Source organism: Podarcis erhardii (genome assembly GCF_964252035.2).
Source record: "Podarcis erhardii genome assembly, chromosome: 3".
Lineage (NCBI taxonomy): Eukaryota > Metazoa > Chordata > Lepidosauria > Squamata > Lacertidae > Podarcis > Podarcis erhardii.
The window spans coordinates 100085422-100091245 of NC_138507.1; positions in this window are offsets into that span (position 1 = coordinate 100085422).

The window sequence follows — 5824 nt, forward strand, 5'->3', positions numbered from 1 at the left end:
TGTTATCTGTGATTGTCTTGATTTACCCAAGATTAATAACTAGGTTTTGAAAAGGATTTCTTTTTTAGTTTCAAGTATCACAGGGGCAGTATATTTTTTATTAAGTTTATATCCTGGTTTTCTCCCAAAATGGTATTAAAAACAAATATATACGGGTTTCTAAGTGGATTCTCAGCTAGACACTGATCAGACCAAGACCTGCGTAACTTAATTCATAGGCTTTAGCTATTCTCCAACAGAGCTGGAACAGGTTCCGAAAGGGACAGCAAAATTGATCCCAGGACTGGAGCAGCTCTCCTGTGAGGAAAGGTTACAACATTTTGTACTTCAGGAAAAAGAAGAGATTAGGTGGAGACAAGACAGGTCTATAAGATTATATACACGGTACAGAGAAAGAAAGGTTTTCTTTCTGTCTGTTAATTCAAGCCATCTGATGAAGCCGAATGTTGAAAAATTCAAGACAGAAAAAGTACCTTTTCACGCTGCATATTTTGTTGAATTTGTGGAAGATGCAGTAATGACAACCACTTTAGATAGCATTAAAAGAGGATTAGACAAATTCATGGAATAAGGATATGTTTTTGCTTCTAATGTTGGAGGCAGTATACTGCAGTATAGCAGTGGGACTTGTAAGTAAGAACCTAAGAACGCAACCAAAGTTCTGTGTCCGGCTAAAGACCCATTTAGTCCAATGTCCTGCTTTCATGATGCCAACCCAAGGAGGGGAGAGGGCTGTTTCATTTGGTGCCTGTTTGTGGGCTTCTCATTGGCAAGTGGTTAGCCAATGTGATGACAGGATGGTGGACTAGAAAGGCCTTTGGCCGCCAGATCCAATAGGGCTCTTTAGTCTTAGCACTTCTCATAAGCGCTGGGGAAATACACAAGAGTGGCTGGGGAAACCCAGTCAGATGGATGGGATATAAATATGATGATGATGACCCATTCCTATTCTCATACAGAAGATTTCTGTCCCTGTTCCACCATTACATGTAGCTGAATAGACCATCCTGATCTGCTATATACTGTATTCATTTATTCTACAGCAGTCATCCCATCACTGGTCTTAAAAGGTGAGGCAATACAGTTCTTTAGGCCAAAGAACTACTTGTTTGACAACATTTCACCAACTGTTTAAAAATTAACCTCACCAGCTGGGGTATATGGAACGGCAGCTTGTGCAGTGCTCAAGGCCTCGTCATTCACCCACCATTGCCCCGGTCTTCTTAATTTTAATATTATTAACTTATTTCTTAGCCGTCCTTCGCCAAGAAGCTGCAGGGCTGCAAAATATTGTGTACAAAAACACAACAGTTAAAAATTGAAGCAAGCAGCAGTCAATGCGAAGGACCAGGAGGGGCAGAATGGGGGCAGAGTGCTGTTGCGATCAGATCCTCCTTGCAGGTGTGTGCATGGCCGTCTTAAGCATATCTAAACAAAATAAAAAAATTCCTTCCAGTAGCACCTTAAAGACCAACTAAGTTAGTTCTAGGTATGAGCTTTCGTGTGCATGCACACTTCTTCAGATACCTTCAGATACCGAAGGTATCAGATTCTTCAGATACCATGCATTCTTCAGTATCTGAAGAAGTGTGCATGCACACGAAAGCTCATACCTAGAACTAACTTAGTTGGTCTTTAAGGTGCTACTGGAAGGAATTTTTTTATTTTGTTTTGACTATGGCAGACCAACACGGCTACCTATCTATAACTTAAGCATATCTGGCGCCGTGGTACAAAGTTCCCTCCTGTGCCCCACCCCCCCGGTTTCCCAGAGTTATTTAGGGAGGACGGCACTGCCAGCGGGGCTGGAGGAGGCGGGCAGCAGCTGGAGGGTGGCTCCTCTGGCGGGGAAGAGGCAGAGTCTGGACGTGGCGCCTCCCAGCTCAGCTGGCTGCTTCGTGCTGCTGTGGCCATGACAGACGGAGGCTCTGGGTGTGGCGCTGCTTCGGTGTGGCATGGCAGAGGCGGCGAGCTGATGCTGGGAGGCGCTGCATCCAGCCTCCACCTCTACCCTGGCGCCCTCCAGAACTTGGCGCCCTGGCGCACCACACCACTAGCCTCTACGGGTAAGACGGCTCTGGGTGTGTGACCGGTCACTGTGGGAACAGGATGCCATTGGCCTGATCCAGCCAGCTCCTCTTATATTATGTCAACAGGAGTTGTTGACAGATAAGACAGGCAGCTTCTCCCTGTGGAGCAGCTGGAGAAGGCAGATAAGAAACAGCTGGGAAGGAGCTATTAGACTTGAAATTTCACAGCTCCTTATAATTCGGGAGGGAAGGTGGAGAGGGGTTGGCTGGCATACTGGTTGGAGCAACAAGAAAGCAGGGAGAAAATGCCTGGGGGAGGCTGGAGCACCCAGCTGGATGTGGAGAGAGGTGTCCTCCTGCAGTCTATGCTTCACTACTGGGAAGCCGACTGGGAGGAGGACAGAGGAACTTGGGGGCCTAGTGAGCTACAGGCCAGGCTTGAAGAAGTTACTCCTTCTCTCTCTCTCTCTCTCTCTCTTTTTAATATATATTTTTATTACCGTATTTTTCGCTCTATAACATGCACCCGGCCATAACACGCACGTAGTTTTTAGAAGAGGAAAACAAGAAAAAAAAATTCTAAACGAAACAGTGGATGTATGATTTTTATGGTTCATGCTGTGGCCACAGACATGTGATCTGACAGTGAGTTTGGAGTAGCCCAATGCAAAAATCCTGAGGATCCATGTGGATCCATGCTTTGTAACCACGTTTTTGCACCACTGCGGCCCCAGGCAACAGTGGGTGCATGATTTTTTTGGTGCAAGATGTAGCCATGGACATGCTATGTGATCTGATGGTGAATTTGGGGTGACCCAGTGCAAAAATCCTGAGGATCCATGTGGATCCGTGCTTTGTAACCACGTTTTAAGTGGGGAGGGAAGGAAAAGCACTCAAGGGACAAGGAACACGCGTGGGGTGGGTGGAGAAGGATGCTGCTAATAATGAAGAAGAGGGGTATAAGGGGAGAAGGCTTCTTTCCTCTCCCACTTTGCTCCTTTAAAGCAAGCAGGCTCTGCTTTTCTCCCTCCTCCCCGCTCATGCCCGGCTTAGCGAGCTGAAAAACTTTGCTGCTATGTAGCGAGCTGAGTGGGGAGGAGAGAGGGACAGAGAGCCTGCTTGCTTTAAAGGAGCCAACAGGACTTGGTTAAACTACTCAAATCTGGTTTGGACCGTTTGAGTCACTTTGCTGCCTTCTGAATGTCATAATTCCTTCTTTTAACACTAGTTCAAATCTTCCTGTGCTCATGTTTATGTAGCCAAAACCACATCTACCTACACAGAAGAGAGAATTACCAGCAGACATGATTTAACCCCAATGTTAAGTCTCTCCCGTTTTGCTCCTTTAAAGCAAGCAGGCTCTCTGTCCCTCTCTTCTCCCCACTCAGCGGCTCTTCTCCCGTTTTGCTGTTTCAAAGTGAGCCACGGAGGAGGGAAGGAAGGGGAACCATGGATCCTCTGCTCACGACTGCAACAGATCCCCCCCGCCACCCGTGGGCATTCCCTCCATAACACACACAGACATTTCCCCTTACTTTCTAGGAGGAAAAAAGTGAGTGTTATGGTGCAAAAAATACGGTAATTTTTTAACATGTAAATTCCAACAATCATTTGACATAACTTCTTATACAATATTTAGGACTTCCGTCAACAACCTCCGAAGATGTTCCGTTCTTTATCACTTGTTCTGCATTTCTTAATTTCTCTGTTACTTTTAATTGTCCTTAACTAATAATTCTTTTCAAAGTCTTCCTTGCAATATTTCCCAAAGTCCTTACAGAACCTCTTGCAGTCCTACTAGCGTAATCTGGTTATCATAATTGCTTTTCAAATAGTTCAAATATTTACTCCACTCCTCTAATAATCTCTGATCCCGCAGGTTTCGAATCCTTCCTGTTAATTTATCTAATTCTGCATAGTCCAGAAGTTAGCCCTTCTCAATCCACGAAGCAGGAAAGCTAGAGTTGCCATACGTCCAGAATTTTTCCTGTACATATCCGGAATATTGCAGTCAGAAGCAGTGTCTGAGCAGAAATCGCTAAAATGTCCAGTAAAATCTGGACATATGGCAACCCGTGTCGGCAGTGTTGTTTTGGGCAATTTCCCTTAAAAATAGCTGGAAAACGTCTTTTTGAAGATGCCTGCCTAATATCAATAGGCAGGGAGTTCCAGAGAATAAGTCCTGCCACACGAAAAGATTTATTGCAAGGCAGAATGAACCTCTTGTGGGGCATGCAGCTGTTAAAGCTCCAGGGGCTGTCTCCTGTGCCAGTGTGGTGTAGTGGTTCAGAGCGATAGACTCGTAATCTGGTGAACTGGGTTCGATTCCCTGCTCCTCCACATGCAGCTGCTGGGTGACCTTGGGCCAGTCACACTTCTTTGAAGTCTCTCAGCCCCACTCACCTCACAGAGTGTTTGTTGTGGGGGAGGAAGGGAAAGGAGAATGTTAGCCGCTTTGAGACTCCTTTGGGTAGTGATAAAGCGGGATATCAAATCCAAACTCCTCCTTCTTCTCCTCTGTTGCAATCCAGTATAAACCCACTTTACACAAATATTTCGCTGTGTTATTGTGGAGCTGCAGTTACATGGGTGTAAAGGAATCTTATTACGGGACACTCTGCCAAGATTTGAACTGGTATCCAGATCGCGTGCTACCGCATCTTTGGGAAGATCTACTGAATTGCATCTACTGACTGATCAGTATCCTACTTGCAGCAAATTAAGTACGATAATCAAGGAAACAGCCATTCATATGAGGAAGCCTCAGATAAATAAACTGTTTTATAGGGAGAGGTGAGGGAAGGAAATTCTGTAGTGGACCTGCAGTTGATGAAGCATTTGCAATGAATTCAGCATCACTCTATCGCCATCTGCTGGCAAGTGGCAGATTGAACATCGTTCATTCTCTTTAAGAACGTTAAGTCACTTTTCCAGACTGTCAATATTTTGCTGAAGGATTTTAGCACACTTTTATGTTTGCACAATTCAAGCGGATCAAAGTGCCGTGTTGCCTGCAGCAACCAAGCCACATTAAAAAACAAAAAACCTGACTTTTGTGGGTTTGAAATGTGATGGGGAAATGAGGAAGTGTGGGATGAACGAAGGACTAATGAATGAATAAGCAGAAAATCCTTGGAAATTACACTTTCCCGATTTTTGCAATGCAGTTCTCCAGCCAAATAATGTGTGCAAGAATGTATATGCTAAGGTAAAATGTGCCTATACTAGTGAAAATACCATACAAAAATGGATTGAATTAGGGGAAATTGCTTTGCAAAAAAAAGCACATATCAGCAAAATTGCGTACAAACTAATGTATATTAGGAGAAATCTGACTAAAATTCTGATTAATTTTTAGCAGGACAATTTTTAAAAAAACATTGCAAATTGATGTAGAAATGTGGAGAACTGAACTTAAATTTGGAAAAATGAGAAACGGAGAGAAAGCGAGAAGATAAATGCTACAGATGACCAGTTGGATTACTGGTAAATGCTGGTTGTTTATTTGCACTCTCCGCTGCCTTTCTGAACTAAAAATCAGGAAACAATTTGCTGTGAACTCTATAAAAACTAGGCTGGCCTCGCTATTAGAAATAATGATACATAGGTTTTTTGTCTGTTGAAGAATGACCGCTCCCCGCTTAAAACGGGGGGCGCCCTTTGCGTGGACGCGCGCAGCCCTAGATCTGGAGCGGCCCCATCAGCATAGGCTTGGCTTTGCCTTCCCTCAGGTGGGATACCTGGAGGTCTCCGCCTACCTCAGTCAGTTGTCCAATCCCACCTGGGGGAAGCGT